Raw genomic sequence first — 22,894 nt, 5'->3', positions numbered from 1 at the left:
TAACCGGAAACACAACATTTATTTTGCTTCCCCTTACATATATCGTAGTTTTAACCACTTGTGTATGCCAGAACCACGAACATTGAATCAGTGTTAAAACAATATAACATATACGAAGGCTTTGACAAAAAACGCTTTCTTTTACATTTTCCAACGGACGATTGTTTTCGTCGTATGCAAACTCAAGCAGTGATTTATGAGTTTTTACGGAAGAGTGTTTGGGGGAAATATGTGGACGTCTTTTTGATTTCTCGCCTTGACCTTTTCCGTCTGCTGGACTCTGCACCCCAAACCGTATCTCTCCCGCAGTCCCGCCCAGCCAATCTAGTGGAGGTCGTGTGGAACGAAATACCGCCCAAAGAAGCACCCGCCTCCTTCATGGGAAAACGCTCAACAACAAAATTTTATGCTGTACTCTTCATACACAGAATGTGAGCATCAGCGTACCATTAAACTAAGCTATTAGCAGGAAAATTGATCTGAGGTGATAAATCACATAATGAGCATTAAACTGTTCTGCGACTCAAAGAATTGACTTACCGGAATTTTCGATCGAATCACTCCGCCTTCTTTAGATGTGTTACGGCAAAGGGTCGAAGTTTGTCGGAAGTCGGGATCGCCCCCCGTCCCAGCCAATCAAGTGGAGATCATGTGGAATGAAATATCGGCCAAAGAAGCACCCGCCTCCTTCATGGAGAAAACGGTCCTGTAAAACAACAAACCTAAACATGCCTACTCGTGTGAGTTCCATACACAAAATGTGAGCAGCAACTTACCATAAAACGAAGCTATTAGCATGAAAGTTCATCTGAGTTGGTAACTTAAATACTGAAAATTAAACTGTTCTCCGGCTCAAAGACTTGATTTTCGACCGAATCACCCTTTCGTCTTCAGCTATTTGATCATGACAGCAAAGGGCCAAAGTTTATTGGAAGTCGGGATCGTCCTCCGTCCCGTGGCCCGTTTGAGAGAAGGTTGGCGTGCTCTGATATAGATGGTCTATTTTACTCTTCTCAACAACGAAGCCTTTGTCACTATTGTACTACAGTTGTCGCATTTCTGCTTGGATCCACCAAACAGCACAAACATTGTGTCGCCTCCCATGTTCGACAAAAATCGATCAGCACTATTTCAAAACTATCGCAGCCGGATTGTAACTCTCAATGCAGAATAGACCCTTTATTCATCGCTCAATACTCGCGTGGGATAAATCCCAAGATACACATCTACAGCTTCTATCTGTAGGTTGTCATATATATATAGGGTTTTACGTTTAATGCAACAGCAATTTGGTATTGAAAATGCTGTTCACATGAGCATTAAGCATTTGTCCCATGTAATATTAGTTGAATACTTTCCTTTCGTCAAAGCTACCCTTTTGAAGATTGGTACATAAAACTGAACGTCTGTGCATGTTTAATTAGCTTACCATTACTTAATCAGACTGCACAAGCATCAGGCGAAGATGTATCGGGAGTTGTGAATGTTGCTGAACAAAATATCACTCTGATTGATAAAAAATTTACATGTCAAATCTAGTAGGACGGGGGGCAGAAATGGGTTTCTAGTATCTGAATGCACGTGGCATATCTAGGACACACTTGAAGGTCGGTATTCAACTTTGATCAATGTATTGAAGCATGAACACTTACTGTGCTATCACTATACATGTAGGTTGACGTGGAATGTTTGCCAAAAGATGCAGCCTGTACATGTTCACACACAAAAAATTATATGTTTTATTGAAACTATACATATTTTGGTTCTTTTATTTCATACTTCTGTTTTTGACTAGACCGCAACTGGAAGACTACACTAGGTCGATTTGGAGTGTCGTACACATTAACCTTTGGTTAATCCAAATGATATAAGTAAAATAATGTACGATTTTTTGTTGTTGAGTCGTTGACATTTCGATGTGTTGTAAAAGTTCTTAGCACTAATCAAGTAGCAGGAAAATTATGCGAGCAATTCTACACCCATATATGGCAGTACGTTTGGGACTGTATTGTAAGCAGCGACACCTAGCTTCCAGTGTGGAATAGTACCTATCAGTTTTGTGATTAGGAAAGTAACAGACGATCACCGAAACGTCGGGTGTTAATTGTACATATTTATATAGAACCTGGTTGTGAATGAAGTGATTTTCCAACCCACCTTTTGGTACGTGTGGCCCGAAAGCATACAATAATTTCATATTCGGAGCGGTAGCAGCGTTTTTGACCTGGATGAAAAGGGGCAGCCTTATTTCAAAGCAAATTTAATTATATTCCCCATGGCAACTGAACCCACGTCCCTCCGACACCCCTATTGAAGCCCGATGAAACTGCCTGTATCCTCAGTAGTACAAGGTCGGGTTTAAAGGTGAATGACCTATGGACGTGCTTCCCTGTGAGAAGATTTCAGTTAATGTCAAATGTCTAAGTGGGCATACGATTAATATAGCCTGGTTTAGGTTCGTCTATACTTATGAACAATGCGATTTATGGGGCACACCACATCATCATTATATGTGACCTTAGAGGTTTCCCCGGGCGAGCTTGTCCATGACAAAGTAACTGGGGTTATGACTTTGATTCGGAAAGATCGCCAAGTTCGGGACTATTTTTAGACTGATATGAATCATGAAGTTTTTGAAAGGTCTGAAGGTCTGTCTGGTCAGTGATCACGTAGCTAACGCTTGGATTGGTGCTAACACGCCGACTGGACGATATACGTTATACGTGCTGATTATTGAGAAACGGATGGAGCTTACGTGTATCTTTTGTGCTCTGTACCTGTACCTGTATCTACATAGCCGGGATAACCCGCCCTCGGCGTAACTCACCAGCCTCGCAGACACGCGGCGCGAGAACAGCTGGTCACATTAAACTGCACGACCAGTCACACCCAACCTTTGCACATCTAACTATATGGCGTAGCGTTCTTTAAAGCTATCTAGTGAGGATGCTCCTTCAGCACTTGATTGCAATTAATTCCACTCTACAATCATTATTTTAGATCCAGGAAGAAACGGATTTTTAAATACCTCAATTCTGGGTTGATAACTCTGGTACTTGAAGGCGTGACACTTTCTTTTTCTTTTCTGAGTCAATACAAGATACTTAGCACATATGGTTAGTGAGGATGGTTGAACAAAATCTGATAATTCATTGGTGATATGCTGGTCTTTACGCTAGGAATTGACGGGATACAGATGACCAATTAAAGCATGCAAAATGATATAGGAAATGGGGACTGCTTACTGCAATGAAAACTTCATAACAAAGTGCAAAGTAAAGGAAGCCTCCGAGTCCTGTTCCCAGACAGAGTTATCATCCAGGATCATGACTTGTGACAAGAGCGAACGGGCACTTTACAAAAAGCCACACTGAAGACGTGCTGCTGGCTGTAGAATCTGTATTCTAAGATGCCCACTACTTTCTCAGACTTGATGGCGCACGTTTGTTATCTCTAATAAGCGCCTTGCTCAAGTTCATGGCCAAAGACATTCGAGCAACACCAACATCTAAAAAGGAAGTTTGACGCTGGCCCTGCCTGAACTTCACAAATGGAACAGAAATGGAGGTCAGTCCGGTAAAGCCCAATAGAAAACCTGCAATGCAATAAGAATGACCCCAATCAACGGACGCGTTTCAGACCACTGGTCTCGCAAGTATCGCCTTATCTTTGGCGAACAGTACAGACAGGGTCACACATTTTTACTAGTATGGCCGCCGACGAGCTGACAGAGAAACGCCACCTTTTAACGAGTAGTAATGATCGCAGAAAGAGTGTGAAATTGCCCACGCCGCTTGTCGTTCGAGAAAATTAACTCCCAGTAATAGGGGGCAATGATGTTTGCCTGCCTCTTTGTCTGAAAATTAGGAGGAAAGGACGGTGTTACGGCTGTTCCATGGCGCAGTAGAACAGTTGAATGCGTTCTCATTGTAACACATGGCTGAGCGTATCCACCCGTTCCCTCCTTATTGGACAGATGGTAGGGCGGGGGTGAAGTTACTGTTGATAGATGGCGGGGACTTTTGCGCTTAGACTAGGATTGCAATTACTCTGGGCATTTGTCGTTGTCTCTCGCCGTAATACGATTCAATGGGAGATTAATCGACGCCATAGCAACATTCATAAACAAAACATTAGGGCAATTTAATCGCTCTTAAATGCCTCAACCGTGGATTTGCTCAATCGAGTGATCCCGTAGTCACGCCCATATTTTGAACACCTCCGGCAGAATATAGAAATGAAAAGAAAAAGCTGACGCGCTGAAATGCAGTCACAAGTGGCCAGGTCTTTTATCGGATAAATTGCAAATTGTAATTAAACGCCAAAAATCGGTCAACTTGATTATTTTTTGCATTCAAGTCTGATTACAAGCATAAATCTGTATGAAATATTTGCCTCTTCGCAAAGAGTATATTATTTTCAATGTCAATGTAGACTTCATCATCATCATCTTAAAATGCTCTAGATCTTGAGATGAGACCTGATAAAAATATAACATTTCGGGTTGAAGTTATGAACATAATGTAAGGCTAATACAGACCAATAAACAGATCAATGTAGATTTTCATGAAACATGATAAAGGCCGTTTAGAGTTGCATTTATATGCAATATGTAGAAAAAGTTGGTTGACATTAAGCGGAGTTTTCAGTCATATATACGAGGGGAAGTCAGAAAATAATCCTTTAAAACATAGCAGGTTCAGTTTCTGATAAGATTCTGTACAATAAATCACGATAATGCAGTCTTCTTTACATTTGTGCCAAATTTCAACTCATTTTTTGCAGAGATTACCCTACTATGCTACTAATGGCATTAGTTTCTGACTTCCCTTCGTACCCTCCAGAACTTCTTTTTTTGGCATACTGCAGGTAGGAAATAAAAGATCACAGGGATGTGTGAAAGTCGACAGTAGCAAGCTATTAGCTGTCAACCCTAATGCACCAGAGGGACCCGTATCATGAAAGAAATAGTGTGAGCTTATAACTTATTTATGATATAGGTGTCAAATGGTAACGGGGGTTTAAATCTCGCCAGAGAAGTTGCTCCCGAAGAGATCCTTTCAGTTCATCGTTGCAACGATCCATCAATGCCAATCTTCTAACATCACAAATAACCCCCAGCTACATGATTCCAATACGGATTCTCGGGTCAGGAGAGCAACACTAACTGTAATAGATCACTGGGTACCGATACTCGCATCTCCCACACGAAACTGCCAGTTCAAAAAGTTGAATCAAATCTCTGTTCACGAGTTAATCAACTTGATGTGTAAGCAGAGATGGCACACTTGAACTCAAACGATACTGCGTTTTTGTCTGACATTAAGATTGTCAGAGTGGAAAAATGACTCAGACCGTGGCCTTGTCATCAAACAGAGATAAAATGTATGTTTGACTTAACCTCATTCTGGCCTCACCAACAAATTTACCTGTCAGTCATAGGCTTAATTAACCGGCAGTCGGATTACAAAAGTGGGTTAAGTATGCTACTGCTTTTAATGGATTTTATATTTCTTTCTGATAACATACTGTGAAATCTGTGCAAACGATTACCTCTACATAAGGATCACCTGGCCGATGTGACGACTTTTTGTTGTACCTGACCTAAAAGTTTCCATTCACCGTGCCTTAAGAATCCTGTCTATAGTGACTACTTAACCACACAGATCAGATATCGGTCCCTTGATGAGTGGTCTTCTTGCACAGGTTGGACTTATCTCGAAGCCTAACTAGTCATTTATTTTGCAATGAGCAGTTCATTATTCCTGATCAAACTCTAGCCTCCGTTGCAGGCTTCCTGGAGCGCCGGAGTTAATTTGGAGCGGGGGAGGGGGGAGCGTTGATTTGCGATTTTCGACATGGGCTAATTATAAGTTTCACTCTATTGCTCGTAAAGGGACTTTCACTTCACGGAAAAAATGTAAATCAGCGTTCCCCAATAGTAAATGCCGGCGCTGTAAGAGGTCAAAAGCCAAAAAGGCAAATAAAACCAAGGGATCGTGAGGTACATATGTAGCTATAGCCCTTCTTGTTGTTAACGCCATGTTGCACACCGCTCCATCGCGTTCAAATCTCAACAGCTTCGGTAACCTGCCTGCACTGGTCTCATTGAACACTGATTCCCGGAACTTCTGTTTCCTTGTTTTCTACAGCAGTTAAAAAGTTCTTGATTAAACCCGAGGATCATGAGGTACATATGTGTGCGTGTAGTTATAGTCCTTCCAGTTATCCACGTCGTGTTAGACACTGCTCAATCCATCGTGTTCAAATCTCAACAGCTTTGGTAATCTGCCTTGTACTGGTCTCATCGACGCTAGCTGATTCCCGGAACTTCGCGTTTCCTTGTTTTCTTCCCCTCCTGGAGCGACGGGAAGGTACTAGGTCCATTTATCAGTCTCCAGCGTGATTTCCTGCGGGAAAATTAAGCGCTGTGGCGGTAGTCCAGCTGGGTACCGTGCTGGCCTCCGGTGCCGCCGGAATGGAAGTGGACGGTGCGACATCCATCACGGTTGCTGTGGTCATCGGGGGGGATTTTTTCTACGCTTAGATTGATGGACGTATTGATGAACCATAGCTAGATGAAAGGAAAAGAAGTGCTTTAACCTAGTTTCGAATTCTCCTGATCCCAGTTTTGGGGATACTAATAATCCGTAGGGAGGGTAGCATTAGGTCCCCCCGAAGCGTCTGGTTAATTGTTTTTAGTGCCTTCAATACCAACCATGATCGGCACCAGATCAACTTTGTCGGAGAACAGTTTTCTTTGCATTCAGAAATAAAGTAACTCTCTAATTTTTTATTTGTGGCAGAAATCTTATTTTATAGTATGCAAACCAATAGTAACATTAAGGGTATAAAAGTGAATGAAGAAGAGATAAAACTCTGCCAAGTAGCTGACGACACTACAGTATTCTTATCAACAGAGGAATCACTACATGAAGCACTTAGATGTCTTAGGTCATTCTCAAGTGTTGCTGGACCCATTCTAAATAAAGCCAAGACAAAAGGATTGTGGATAGGCACATGGAAGACAAAAAAGAAGGACATAGGGGGAATTACATGGCCGTTAACACCAATAAAATCACTGGGTGTGTACTTTGGTCAATGTAGTAAGAGTTTAATAAAATTAAACTGGGAAGACAAAGTGAAACAGATAAAGACAATACTTAACACCTGGCGACAAAGAAATCTTACACTTTTTGGAAAAATTACCATTATAAAATCATTAGCAGCGGCTAAAGTAACATATATCATGAATGTAATGCCAGCACCCTTGTCTATATTGAAAGAATTAAACACTGCTTTTTTCAACTTTGTGTGGAGTGGAAAAGGAGATAAAATAAAAAGAAAAACATTGGTTGGAAATTACGACCAAGGTGGGCTTCGAATGCTGGATATATACAGTGTAAAGGATGCCCTACTTGCCTCATGGGCCAAACGAATATGTAATGGTAGTGGCTCTTGGAGACATATACCTTCTCACTTTCTCTCAGCAGTAATGGGAAGTGTGAATCTAGTTTTTGAAATGAATTGGATTGAAGAAAAGCACTTGAGTGAGTTACCTATCTTTTACAAACAGATCATTGCTGCTTGGCAAAATGCAAATGCTGTTTGTACAAAGCCACATACAACAGAGAACATTCAAAACCAGGTTATCTGGGGGAATAGACATGTATTATCACAAGGTAAACCCTTGTTTTACCCCCATTGGATTAGATCTGGTTTTATATATATAAAAGACATACTGCATAATGGTAAACTTCTAGCAGATAAGACCTGTTTTCAGAAGTTGAAAATAAAGCGAAACTGGGCTTGTGAGCTCCTGACTTTAAAACAAGCTATACCTAGACAGTGGAAATGTGGGACTTGTAATGTATCCAGTAAGAAAAGTGAAGCATTGCCCACTTTGTATGTGCTTTCTGCGAAAAAGGTGAAAACTGTAGACACTATTAAAACCTCTGATTTATATCAAAATGTTGTTCAACAAAAATTTATGTCACCATATGTGGAAAAGAAATGGGAAATGTTTTTTGAGTGTAAGTTCAACTGGAAAAACATATGGCAGAACCAGATAAATCCCACATTGGGAACACATATGTCACAAACTAATTATAAAATACTACACGAAATACTACCTTGTGGAAAACTTTTGTGTGTTTGGAAAAATATTTCGAGCAAATGTAATATATGTAACTGTGTTGAGGATTACAAGCATCTTTTCTTAACGTGTAAATGTCTCACAACATTCTGGAAAAACTTTTGTAATGTGATATATAAATGTTTTAAGTGTACTATAGAAGTAAGCCTGATAGAAATTGTACTGGGATATAAAACAAACCACCCCTATAACACATCTGAAATATATGTAACAATCAATTTACTTATATGCATTGCAAAGAAAGTCATATTTAGAAACTGGTGCAATAACAGAAACAGTGACAAGTACATACCAATAGACATATTCAGCATTTTTAAATCAGAAGTCAATTTACTTTTCAATCTGGTAAACAACAGAAACAATAGAACATGCAAGCATGTACTGTCCAATTTGTGAACTGTGAACTGTTAAATCTGTATTTTTTGTATGTATTGTATTTTGAGTATTTTGAATAAAGCTTTGTAAAAAAAAAAATAAAAAAAAAAAAAAAACTCTCTAATTTTGAATTAGCACAGTGAAGCTCTAGATCGGAGTAGATTTTACTTGCAAAGATTCAGTGTCTCAACAAAGGTTTTCCGCTGATTTCGTGAAGTTATACCTCTCTGCCCGCACCCAGCTATGGGAGGCCTCCATTAAAACTTTGCACCTGAAAAACTTGGAAAACCATTGTCGGTCCAAGCGACCTTAACCTGAAATGCCCTGAAAAGTAATAATGTTCGTCTTTCTACCCGTCGTTTTGTTCACGACGCGGCCATTCCATGGGAGACAGAATATTGTCGTATGTGTAGTGATTTATGTAGCAGAATATGAAGCGCGTTGTGAAATGAACATTGCATACCTCTGTAACGGAAGAGCTGACATTGAAGAAATGTTCCCTTAATGCCCTGACTGCGGCCCGTGTCATAATTCTCTTCACAAGCCTTCATACCTGGCAATGGTTGCAGAAGCGTTAGAATGTTGGGTCTTAAATCTGATTTGTTGCAAAGATTGATCGCTTTTCCCCGTGGCCAATGCCTACCGCCGTAGAATAACTATTCAAATCAATGTGAATAAAGGTCAGGCATAGAACAGATGAAAAACGACGAGAAGATCAGATCTTCACAAGGTGGGTTTTGTACATAGAGTGATACAAAAGTGGTGGGTAACTTCGACTACGAGACACGCTACCTATCCCAAGTTGCGAGAAATGAGCCTTGGTGCCACAGCATATTTTCTTGGATTAAGGACTAGGCACATAGCTTAGCCCTATCACCCGTGGCCGTCAATGTTGTTTTTGTGTCACTTTTTTTATTGTCATAGCTCTAGTAAGCATAACATGAGGCGTCCTCTTGGGAATTTGTTATTGTAGAAAATGTTGTGATTCCGTAACAGTGCATAATTTTCTGTAGATATGAGCACGTATTGGGCCGCTACTACGTATCCAGATGTGTTTGTCATGTTGCTGTTTCATACTCCATATTCAAATAGACCGGAATATATTCTTCAAAGCATCTTCCTTTGCCAGTAGCTTTGCTAGTTTTCACAGTGATGGTGTGATCAGTAATATCTACCTTCAGGCTAAGATAAACATGATACAAGTCATAAAGTCGGCCTTGTTGTATGGTGCTGTTGCCCGCATAATGCCGATGGTTCCCCCTTCTTACCTACCCTTGAATCACAGCAGCTTTTCTAACCCGCCCCACAGGGCGGAGGTATTAAAGGATTTATTTTAGCGTTGCGCAGCGCGAGCTTTATGACCTCCCCCCTGTCCGGATGAATCATCCGGCGTGATTATTAGCGTGTCACCCCGTCTCTTAATGTAGTCATTTTTTGGAAGTTACAAAGCAAATATACGCGTAGGGTCGTGAATTATTGACGACTCCTTCTGGTGCGTTGCCGCGTCGCGTCGTGTTAAAGTCTACTGCTATCAGGATTGGGCGTGTCAGTAGGCGGTAGATTCCTGGCAGACTCGGTTCACCGACCTTCCGGTAGAACTGTTACCTCCAGTTTTCAAAATCTAGCCTCCTGGCATGTTTTGAATGAGATTCTCTCGTGTTGAAGTCTACTTGCAATCAGGATTGGGTGTGTCAGTAGGCGGCAGATTTCCAGTGAGACTCGGTTCACCGACTTTCCGGTGGAACTTTTACCAGCAGTTTTCAAAATCTATCTAGTAGCTTCCTGGCATTGAATCCCAAGATTCTTTGCACATAGCCAAGTATTTCATTCAACTGACGTTTCGGTGACCGTCTGTCACCTTCCTCAGGTCAATTCTGACAGGTGCAACCTGCACTGCAGGTATAGGTGTCGCTGCAGACAAATGCGTTCCATATCTTCCTGGCATATTCTGATATAGATTCTCTCGTTGGTTCTACGTTTGTAGCATTCAGCCTTTCGTAAATGTTGATGAAGCACATTCAGGTAAAAGCTAGGTAATACCAGAAGAAATATATCAACAGCTAAAGATCACTGTAGAGCGTGAGGGAGGCACCCGGCTTCAGCTGTGTTTGCTATATGTCTGCATATTATATATCTTAACTTACAAAACGATTGCCTATTCCAAATACTTGGTATTGTACTTGGGATGGACTAGAGTTCGTCTATTTTTAGTCTACAGTATACGTTTATAGCTGAATTTTGTTGCCAAATTTACGTCCCGGCGTGTTACTTTCTAGGCAGTTTGCCAATATAGAATCCTGGAGGTGGAATCTTTATCTAAAAACTGTTTTCCATCGCGATCTATTAAAACAATGCAAAATGATACGCTTAAAATTCCTCAATGCCGATCCTTGAAATCCATGCAGAAAAAACCCTGGAGATCAAAAAGTCATGAAGGAGCACTTGTACTTGATGTGCCAATTATTTCTAACGATTGCGTTGATTTCTTCTTAATTACCCCAAAGGCATTAGGCTATTTAAAGTAAACGATTTTTACGGTGTGTTGCACAAGGGAAAGATAAGAAGCTGGAATCGTCGATTGACAAGCTATAAAGGATACCGTTCAAATCAGATGTGTAGTTGGGTACATATACAGCAAGTATAATTTGGATCTGGAGAAAATTCACATACATCGTGCAAAAAATCTATTTCTGGTAGCGAAAACATCCTAGTATCTAACTAAAATGTTAACTTTCTTAAGCGTATATATGAACATTGGTAATGCTATATGGTTGCGGTTTATCATATCATTCGCACGTACCGCCAAAAGTACAATTCGAATGTTAATACATGTTACCGTTTCCTTCAATCTGAGCCACTTCTCCAAATCAGGTGATCATAAATGAAGCTTGCGGCAATGTTGAAGATCCGATTATACCCTCCTCTTAGTTCGCCATTGCTACACGTTAATGATATGAATACTATCAACGGCACTTACCTGAAAGGTCTCAGGTTTACTCTCTCTTGCATTATTACAAAACTAAAAGGAAAATACCTCTCATGAATATAGTTTGGAAGGTGCCGTGGCCTCAGGAGCTTATGGAGACCCCAACTGAACGGCTGACTGCACGTAATGAGACGCTGATGATTTGTGTCAATCACAACAAAAGGCAGCCCACCTTCTAAGGCTTAGACGAAGAAGTTTGAATGTATCTTACAGTTGCCATATCAGTGCACATGAGACAGGCATGTTATTAGCCATAAATCTTTGATAGAATATGATCCTCATTTCATTTTTTTCTAGAAGCTGGTGATTTCAGCCATAGGCAGAAACTTACCCCTCGTATCCCGTCACGAGGAAGACGTATGATTAAACATCCTTTCTGCCATTTCACATGCTATAAATTGTGGCAGATGTATTGCTGCATTCTTTCCGCTGCATTACCCACTAATTTCAAAGGAAAGAGCATTTTGCGACGTAAAGAACACCGTAAAGTCATCCATTAGAATACAGAAGAGTCCCTTAGGCTACTACAAATGATGTTAGTAATAACATAAATGTCGCTGTACAGTAAAAGATGGCTAGGATATGTGTAATATTTCAAAACGGTTTCATGTTTATAGAAATGTATGTATACATAAAATGAGGAGAAGTCATAATCAAGGCAGACCTTTTGTTACACATTCAAAAGAAGAACGCAGAGAAACGAAACTTCAAAAACAAGAGGCGACGACTGGCGCTGGAGGGTTAATCACACAGTCCACAGGAGCGACCAGATCAAGCATAAAACTACCTTGATGTGAGCAGTCACCTGGGCGAGCATTTGGAAAATTCATTTGCCCGCCCTGCACATAAATGGCTCCATTTGGCGCGCATCTTACCCAAAACTACTTCGTTTTACGATCACAAAATAATTTGAGAAGAGGCGAACTGGGGGCAAATTTATTTTCCGTGTTCATCAAGTCTGTAAATGCGCAATGTGGCGTGATATGAACTAGTCTACCGACAGCTTGGAACTGCCTTTACTTTCCTAGTTGGCATATAATCAGTCTTTCCGAACCTTTTGATCGGCCCTGCTTACTTTCACCCCGGGTAGTGTGCCAAGTCTAGCGAACCGTGTGTTTTTACTTGACTGGGCGTTGTACTGTTGCTCGTTGCACATATGATTGGAAGCCCTGCTCTGTATACTAAATGGCTAACTGGAAACATTCACATGGACTCCTGTTAACAGGAAGTTTGGTTTAACACCACACGGTATTGAGCAAACGCTTAACAAACAAAATAACAAACAAACAAACGACCACGGAAGGAATTGCATATGGTCAAAGGATCACGGTGCTTGTGTAACGTTATAGTTGGTCATGATACTTTGAAGAAAAAATATATTTTAAGTAGAGGCAACTTTACTGCACGGGACGTGCTGCAGTTGAAGTCGTCTCTGAATATGAAATTGCAGTGACATATTTTCCGAATTTTCCGACGACATATGTACGACCAGATTACCATTGTTTCCTGGCGTCATTGTTAAACATAATAAATTCTGCTATTTCTTTTAAAAGATTTTACACTAGGCCCTTTAGGGCACTTTTACGGGCATTTTCAAAATGTTCACGTTTACCAAAAACGATCAACTTGCTTACTAAGGAAAAAGCAAAACCCAGCCAAGCGACGCAGGATAATAAGCAACAAACGAAGACACTCGCTAGCCGGCTAGCACTTGAAGTCTTGTTTTATCACTTTGAACACCATGTTGAACTGCATGTTTGCCCAAGGGGCTTCACCTGCTTAGGTTATCCAGCAGTAGATGAAGAAAGTCTATTACGATGTTCATTACCTTGAAATTGTGGAGGGTAGACCGTGACGACCATGCACCCTCCCTCTTTGGACTCCACATCGATTTCTTTTCGGTCTGATTCTCTCAAGTTGGGCAGGATATTCTTCACCTGAGGGCAGGGGAGGGACGGGATAGGTTTCTGTCAGCGCGCGTTCATCTCAACAGGGTTGTTGATCAATAGTCAAAGAAACAGAGGGTTGGATCTGGAGGCTGACGTGCATGGCAAGGACTAGGGAAAATGTGTTTTCGGTTACCGGTCCGACTCTAACAAAGTCCTGCCGATTCTGACCTTTTTTGTACTACGAGAAATTAGGGGAAAAAAAATTCCAACAAAGGTTTGATTAGGAATTTTAGACAGACAGGCAAGCAAAGTGATTCGGTAAGAGGCAAAATGTGGCGTCGAATGGCCGAGCACTTACGCTAGCGGACACGAGGTAGAGAGATCACGGGTTCGATTCCTGGCATTCTTGGCTAGACCTTGTGTCCTTGGGAAAGGCACTTTACACGACTTTCCTTATATAGGCGTACTCAATCTATGTTTAGAAATGAGTATCTGCCATCGGCTGGGGAGGTAAAAGGCGATGGAAGGAGAGGGGTTGGCTCCGCTATCCAATATCGTGCCCTAGACACAGTGGGTAACAACCCACTACCACTAAGAAAGGATATAAGTCTACCCTTAAAACGCAAAATGTCCATGTCCTCAATATGGGATAAATTCTAAAACATGTTCCTCGAAAACCTTTTATTAGAAATCCAGAAATCAATCCATGAATCAATACATGGAGGGGAATATGGCATTTGTCATTACTTTTGCCGTAAGCTTTGAGCTTCCGCTATGAGAGCTCTTCCTACGACTAGTGAACAATGGTTCCAGCCTTTATGTACACAGACATGGTCTAAGTGTGCATGGATGCTTTTAGAACTTTCGTTCCGGATTGAACTGCTTGTTGTTCCTTTATTCCCCTTAAACAAGAGCATCACCACAGGGGTGAACAGATTTATGAAAGCAATGCAGGTCGACTATATAAAACGCATCCCGGTCTCAGTAGTTTATATCAGCTTTACTCTCATAGCAAATTCTCATTCCCATAGTATCTTTTAGCTCTACTACGTGCATGTAGCTAATCGGTGGCAAAAATTGTTTAGCTTATTGAAACATGAAGAGTATGAAGTTCATACATTCACGTTGTGACGAAACCAAACCAGACGTAACTAGAAACATCATCAGCGCCCACTCAATGTTACACAAATAAAGCTAGATTATCGCAATCGTAAGGCACGTGTACGCATCCTTGATGATGCGTACGGATTTATTTGGTTACCTATTCATGTTTGGTCGAACATTGCGTTTTTTTCAAACTCAAAATGACTAAGAATGAGGAGTATAGTGAAGTGTAAAATGAGATGAGTGCAATGCATTTGTACTTCATGCCTGCGTGGCTGCGAAGACGTCTGTTCATCCATGTTGAAGTTTGACTACCAGACGTCCTGACTGCTATTTCCTTTGAGAACGTGCTGATAGATATCATATCTCACAAACATGGTCCCTCTCCATAGCCTTACGTCATAATGCTGGATGTGTGCCAGGATATGCCCTAGGCTGTCGTGGCCCCCACTCCACGTGCTCAATCATAGCGCCTTATCATACAGCGGGCCACTAATTTCTGCCCTTTGTCTAATCCCCGCCTCTCGCCTCATCTCCTCTCGGCGCCGTAACTCAAGGCAGCCCATTTCATACTTGTAAACAGCCCGCCCATTTGGTCAATCCCTCTGCAATCTGGTCTTTTTACGCTCGTCTGGGGATCAGGCGGATATGTTCTCCATTTTTCTAACACTCGAAATAAGTCCCGGTGTCCGTATTGGACATCGATCTCTTTCCTTTCCTCGGGGAACTGGAGGTTTAATGACTTGCCGTATGCTTGGGCTCATGTCCGTTCCATTGATATTCACTCCCGCTGCTTGGACTACCTCTCCGCCGCCGACTCGCATCGTCATTCCGATAAGAGGAAGAGATGTTTAGCTTCGGTTCTGCTCTGCCGCCTCCTTGATCTTCGTTGGCCCCAATACTTCAGCTCAGTGAGTGCGTGCTAGCATTGCTGCCTACGTAGCTCCGCTAAGAGTCTTACCTGAAGATCATTCGCACGTGGGTGGAGAAGACTCAACGTTTTCTCCCGCTCGACAAAGCTGAAGGGTTCGCCCACCTTTCGTGAGATTTTATCTCCTGTGAAGGTGACCGAGCTTTCCACACACAAGAAGATTACAGCTCTGTGGAGGGGAGACTTACAAATCTTATCTGTAAAGTACATATGTTCCTGCAGTCGCTGAGCCGAGGATCAGGGCCAGGAATAGCATTTCAGTCTCTGGAGAAGATAAACCGCCGAGTAAGTCCCGAGCCAGTAACTTCAGCGAGGAGGCTGCCTGTTCCTGTGAGACAATCCGTGCTCACTCATGAATGCCCGCTACTCTGGATAAACTACGTCTCGGTATGTTACCCGTTTCCAATGTTCTGATAATAGCAATATGGTCAGGAATCCAGAAGCAGTAGGGACTATACGTGCGTGAGTCTCTGTAGGCTTTTGCTAGCAAGCTAGACGGATGGTTTGAAATAATTGTTGAACCTAAACTTTGTTTGGTTTTAATGAAATTGATGATTACAGGCAATCTTTTTTTTCAGTTCATTTTGTCCACCTTTCAACTTTCAATTGGTAAGTTTAGTTCTCTAATGTGGTTTGTCTTGACCATTATGTACTGTTGTTTTATCGCCGGAAGCATCCATGGAAAAATCCATCTCTGCTGCTGTTTATGAAGGCCTAGAATGCGAAACATTTGGTACCCGACTCATAGTTTTTTTGTTCACTTCCATTCGCCACCAAACAAGGCTCATTGAGACCCACTCAGATGTTTGGGTTACACTAACTGGGCTGTGATGATGTTCACGTTTGACTTTAAAAGTTTAAAGTTTACCCATTAAGGAAGCAATCACGAGGTAGCTTGTCCCTTGTAATGATGAATCTACAGTATTTCTTCTTTTCTTAAAGGAGTGAGAAAAATAAAATGTTCTTGTGAAGTAGGTACGACTGTGTATTCGTCGGACGAATGCACTTAAGCTTGGCGTCCTTTCTTTCTTTACAGCTTCATTTTGCCGATACAGCCTTATGCGACGTGTTGATGTATGTTTGGGATAAGGCCAGTAGTTACGGAGCCATACAAATAACCCTGATACCCCCATTCCACTTGGACGGCGCTCTCACCGCGCTCTCACGGCGACCTCATTTTGGCCAGATCGCCGTGAGAGCGCCGACAGCGCGGCGAGAGCGCCATTGAGAGCGCCGACAGCGCGGCGAGAGCGCCGACAGCGCGGCGAGAGCGCCATGCGCGCCGTCACCTCGGCGATGGTTTTGAACATGCTCAAAACCTTCGCCGTGAGAGCGCCGAGGATGGCGATCCAAAAACGTGCGCCGAGAGAGCGCGGAGCGAGCGCGGTGAGCGCCGTGAGAGCGCCTCGAGAGCGCGGTGAGCGCCGTGAGAGCGCCCAAGGTGGGATCAAAGGGCCGCAGCGAGCGCTCAAGGATCGCAGCAAGCGCTCTATGAGGATTGAATGGTCTTAACTGTAGTTCAAACAAATTTCATTCTTGAAGTGGTGTTTCTTGAATTTTTGGGAATTTTGTGGTCAAATCATAGTTTTGCTCTTGGGTAATACAAATTGACCAATACCTACAAGTACTTGCTTCCATTCAAATTGAATTCCCTCCGAGTTTTATTGTCAGTGGTTCAAAATGTGTTTAAAAATTCTGTGATTTACGTTTCTATCATAACGTACAATGATAAAATATATTTATTGCAAACAGTTTACATGACAGACAACGCAGACAACACAGACAAAACAAGTTGAACATACATATATTACTTAAGACACACACTGAGCGACCGTGCAGCGACTAAAATTGAATCTGTTTTCCCCTTGATTTTATCATTCAAATATGATGCAAGAGGTAAAGGTATGACTGAGAAGACAACATAGCACACAAAACGTAACAAAAATTCGTTCTTTATCTCTGGAATTCGTTGAGTGATCTGTGAAATCTTTAAAAAGTTGCTGATATTTGACATTTTGGTCGCGCTGAGAGCGCGCAAGGGTCGCCGTAGAGATTCCACTTGAGCACGTTTTCCAGGAGTTCGGCGCTCTCACGGCGCTCTGGACCATTTTAGGTCGCCATGAGAGCGCGGTGAGAGCGCCGTCCAAGTGGAATGGGGGTCTAAGGCGTAGTCAGGGTAAATTGTTTCGTCTACGGCAAAATATCCATGGCTTTCCCTTCTTTCTTACATCATAAATTCAAGCAGGGTTGCAAACGAATACACAACATGATTGCCTCTTGGTTGGACCAGAAGGCGTTTGATTTACTACGATCTGAATCTAGAAATCTGAATAACTCTACATGGAATCCTGTGAATTACATGATACCACCTGCCGCATTTTGTTGTATCAATTGATTGCCGTTTGATATGATTGGTGCATTTCTCTCTTTTCAGTATTCAACAGATACAAACCAATGACATATGTCTTATGATCCAATTCGTGTTAGTTTTTTTTCAAATCACTAGTTTGGTTGAGTTACTTTGGAGTCTCTGTGATATTGAATGACTCCGGAACATGTTCAAGACATAAAATCGTTGGGGTCCAACAGCCGTTTCCGGCCTAGTACCTCCGTGTAACGCTTACCACGAGTGGCAATACTCTTCGCTTCACCCACTACATATCCGACTTGACTTTTAATTCCTCGTTTTTCAAAGGATCTCGCCTACTCTTAGGTATCAGGACAATGCTGACAATAATGATCTTATAGAAAGAGGGAACCTTGTTGAGTATCCGTTGACACCCTTCCGCAGCAATATACACGTATTGATTGATTAGACCCCGAAGTGGACAAGTCGTTCAACTTCTGTTTTGTGGTAGATTAGCCAGCCTGTTAGAATTGTAATTGCTTTATTCAAAGATGGCGTCAGCGGAATGAGGGAGTTGTAAGGTCAGGCACGCCTGTGACCGAGGTTTGTGTGTGAACAGACCTGATCAGTTCTGGAGTCGCCAGGTAGACTGCTAGCGGATTCTTGAGTGATTAAATGGAAAGAAGAGCGTGTTGACATGTAATGCAGGCCTGTCTAGACATGAGCGACAGAAACTAACCCTGATAATACGGTGAATATGACTACGACCGATGATATTGCAGACAATGCACTTCACTGCAGACAATGCACTCATATGATATTTGATAAATGAGAAGTACATATCTTGATATTGAAGCTACCTCGTTACTTTTTTTAAAAGCTGCTTCCAGATCCCAGGCGTGCCCTTCTTCCATATTTCACGTTTGACATTTCAGTTTGCTACTTTCCCACAGGCAGTTTCCCCTATCAGTAGGTAGAACGGCTGCCAGAGCGCATGTATAATTTGGCTCTTTGCAGTCAAGTTCTTCGGCTGCGGAGACTTGAAATAATGCCCATGTCACAAGGCCAGGTCTACTTCATGTCAAGATAGACAATGACAAACGTGGTCGTTCAAGATGTACAACCCATTTCCGAGTCTTTATCCCCGCCTGGAGCCATTTTGTGCATTTGGAAGTATGTATATCGAAGATGGAAGCGATGAACGAGGTCTGCTTCCGTTTTGTATGCGTAAGAGGATGTTAGATCACCCCAGATAGTGGTCCTGGAAGGGCGATAACGGCCTTCAGCAGAATACACGCAATTCGTAAGTCCTCCTTCAATGTCTGTCTGCACCGTCATTTGTCGTCTTCTGTACGCCTACACTGTAGAAAGAATATTCTCTTGCAAGGATTAAGATTATTACTTCTTACACTTGGACCTTGAATCATTGTTACAACGAATGGTCTCCGGAAGTCAAAAAGGATAATAGAGTACCAATTCTTTACGTTAATGACACCCGTGGAATCTGAAACTAATTGAGAGACATGAAAGAGTGGAAAAGAGCTATGAAATATGTCGATGATTTTGTTATGTATTGTGTTGTGGAAGACGTAACGTGTTTAAGTGATTATGCTCTACAGTCAGATTAAGTAAGTGCAGAAATCATGCTTTATCCTGAAGATATATATTTATCTTGCTTGTGTCCGTCACGACCACCAAACGAAATTCAAACGGCTTGTTAAGTTGCAGTGTTTTGAAGTAGCTTACAGGTTGCCCCTAGAAACAATCTCTGCGAAAAAAGAGCAGATATGAATTCAAAGTATCTATGTTGCAGACCCAATATAACTGTCTGTCTCGGCTGATAAATTATATCCTGCTATAATCTTTGTTGTCCTGCTTAACTTAGCCATCTGTGCGGGCCCCTGCATGATAGTTTCGTATGTGACTCGACCTAAAGAGACTGTGCACTCGTTTTCGGCTGACTTTTAAACGAGAGTCCGGAGCAGATGACGCTCCCTTTAACCAAGGAGGTTGCTATAACCATACACCATATCAGTCTTCTCTGACAACTAAGACATCTATATGTCACTCTAAAAGATGAGGTTTGAAAAATAAGTACAACTTTTTATCCTCTCTTATTTTTTCCCGTCGTCCTTATTGCTATTAGCCATTAGCCAGACTACTGTAGATGCTTTTAAGTTTGCAAGGATTTATTTTCGCGGTAAAAATGTAGTGTTCGCAGTAACTTTTTTGTTTGCGGTTGAAACAAGATGGAAGACAGGCAGAAGACAGAATAAGCATTTTGCAAAAACCGCGAACATTGAAATGTCAAAATTTGCAGTATTTCCTCTGTGCTCATCTAATCAAGGCTTGTTAAACATCCTGGAAAACTGACGTGGCTTTATCACCCTTGGGCTCAAGACCATTAAGTCAAGTAAATAAACAAAAAGGCATAAACTAATTATCATGAAGGAGACGGGATTGGCTGAAAGGACAAAAGATCAGGAATGACAGACAATCACGTTTCATATTGAGCGAAGTAAACGTAAGACGAAGGGTCACTGACAGGTATTCAGAAACGTCAGATAAGCTACGGTGTATTTCATAGGACTGTAAGCAATAGTACCATTCAATGAAGTTTAGAGATACACATGATTCAATACCATCACCAGGAAGATGGCACTACATAAAGTCGTGGGGAATTCGAAGAAATGTTGAGCACAAAATACTTATATACGAGTTGCAGTTTTAGCAGCTAGGAGACATGTAGATGATCTTTGTCACCATGGTTCCACAAACTCCGTTGCAAAGCCATATATTTCAAAATTCCCTCTGTATATTCTGCATTCTGTATATATTTTTGGGGTTAAGATTAACTTGGAAATGGTTCTTCTTAACTTTTACTAGTTGATAATCGTCTTTAATTTCTTGAAAAAATATATCAATGAGTCTTCAAGTTGGTGAATGGTAGATAGTTGGTTCATTTGAGTTGAATATAGTGTTAAATGTATAGTGTTCTTTCAGGTCAAACAAGAATCAATCGTAGTGGAAAGAGAGAGTCACATGGGTAGATCCTTATCGAACCCGGCGGGTACAGATGCTATCTTCAGCTCTCACCAAGACCCTCTGTGCATGTACCAAGTCGAGCATATTGCTACTGCCATGGATTACCTATCACTTCCTTGGCTGCCAATGCAAGTCGTCGTATTTCTTAAACCTACATTTGACTTCAGAGAAGCTGTTTGATCAACTTTTTGGCTGGAACCCAAGGGTCTGTGTTCTCCTGAAAGATCAAGATACCTGAAACACAATCAGCTACATGTATACAAACAACACGAAATCTTTACGTACACGCAAATCATTCGCATAGCGCAAAACATAACTTTAAAAAACATGGTACGCATGATTTTGGACGTGATCAAAGAAGGTTTTCGTGCAGTGTCGAACTTCTTTTAAGGGCTGATATTGGACATATAAAAAGTTGGTAAACTCTACTTGAGTGCATTTCTGTATTAAACATTAACAGTATGCTGGAATGTAGATTATATACGGGAATTGCCGGAAGATGTATCAATATTTTGTTCCTTTCCGGTGGTCGTGCGTGGAATATGTTTACCCCACGATTATCTGCTGCTTTGCATGTCTAGAATCTTTCAACCGGGAAATTCAACACATTTTATGCAATGATACGCATTCCAGTAACTACGCTTACCATTATGTGTGTTACAGCCCATGATTTATTTCAAAGATTGTTCCTTATGCGACGTTAAACTGATTATAAATCTCTAGTCAGCCCTTGCAGTACAACTACGTCTATAATTTTCTTTTGAAAAAAGTAACCACAACGATCAAACTGCAGTATATCTAAACGCGTATCAAGATCCATTGACAATTGGATTGAAAATCGTCTGTGTTAAAATTTGAACACATAGCTGCTAATACCTTCCCAGTTTGAATTAGAGCAACGCGCCGTTGATCGTGATACATCGAGGGTTACACCAGCGCCCCAAGTTTGGCCCGTTTACACGTAGAATAGACCCTAATTGGATACTGGGGATCTGGAGTGGGTCAATGCGTAACTCTGTATTCTCCGAGCAGAGGTTTCGGTCGGGGGTTCTACTAGCACCCCCCCCCCCCAACAAAAATCTCTGCTTCGAGAATAGAAACTCCGTTCCTTCATCACTTTCATGCTGTAGTTGTCTGCTCCCCGTTGTATTGTCGAGTTTTTATTGTTAGTTTTCTTTTATAGGGTAAATGGAAGCTTCCACCTCAAGTACAGGATCACATCTAAGCTTTACAGCAGTATGTCTATATAATCATATTGAACTAGTTCAACATTCTAAACTTCTCATTCCACCCCCTTAACCTAATGTCAGTGATCAATACAAAATTCCTTTGACCAATTTTCTTAAGAGCCCTTGTTAGCATCGACTGCAGCAGAAAATATCATTTTCAGGGTAAAACAGAAAAATTGGACATCAGAGGATTGCCCATTGACATCGAGGTCAGGCTATAGTTTGGAGGCAAGCAAATAGCCTATTACACTAGTAGAAAACGCCCATACTCTGTTCCACTCCATTTATTCTTACTACACGCAATGTGCCAGATGCCAGTCCTAATAAGCTTATTTGGCTGCAAAACGAGCGATCATTACACCTCGTGCAACACCAACTGATATCCGGTAGGTGGCGATATTGTACAAACTATTGGCTCAAACATAAGGACATCCATCTTGCAATCACTGAGTCATGGAAATTAATATCCGGCAAAGTTGCTTGATTGACTTATGCTATAATCATGACTTCTTCTGGGAAGAAAAGTTCTCCGGGTAATATAAAATCGATGGGAGGAAAATCCAGGGGGAAAAAAGCTACTAGCGCGCGGCGGGAGGGTGTCACGTATACCGCCTGTCGAAGATTGCCTCGTCGGGAGGGATGCCGCTAGAAATATCTCTCGAACAGGAAGGCAAGGTATGTTGATTAGCGTGAATGTGTCATATCGTTTAGTTGTATAACGGATCCAGCTGGGCTTGAGGAAGTGGGAAGACGTTTGTCGTTTGGGTTGCTACGGAATCTAAGATCGCTTTGCTATTGGGATGGTGTGCATAATTCATGATGACACGCCTTGT

General features: G+C 41.7%; 1 protein-coding gene across 4 annotated transcripts in view; it reads left to right on the top strand.

Annotated features, from left to right (window-relative positions):
* LOC136441900 (netrin-G1-like) overlaps positions 1-22,894 on the top strand; it is a 97,012-nt gene that overhangs the window by 34,263 nt on the left and 39,855 nt on the right. The window contains exon 1 of one of the 4 annotated variants that reach the window (XM_066438453.1): positions 15,163-15,827. The exons of 2 other annotated variants lie outside the window; for them this stretch is intronic. The gene's annotated coding sequence lies outside the window, so the exon portion shown is untranslated. Of the gene's footprint in view, positions 1-15,162; positions 15,828-22,622; positions 22,737-22,894 lie in introns of those variants that run through there. One more of the 4 variants, XM_066438452.1, reaches the window with a different exon arrangement.

Source organism: Branchiostoma lanceolatum, chromosome 9, assembly GCF_035083965.1.
Source record: "Branchiostoma lanceolatum isolate klBraLanc5 chromosome 9, klBraLanc5.hap2, whole genome shotgun sequence".
NCBI classification, from domain to species: Eukaryota; Metazoa; Chordata; class Leptocardii; order Amphioxiformes; family Branchiostomatidae; genus Branchiostoma; species Branchiostoma lanceolatum.
This window is presented reverse-complemented; position numbering and strand designations above follow the sequence as displayed.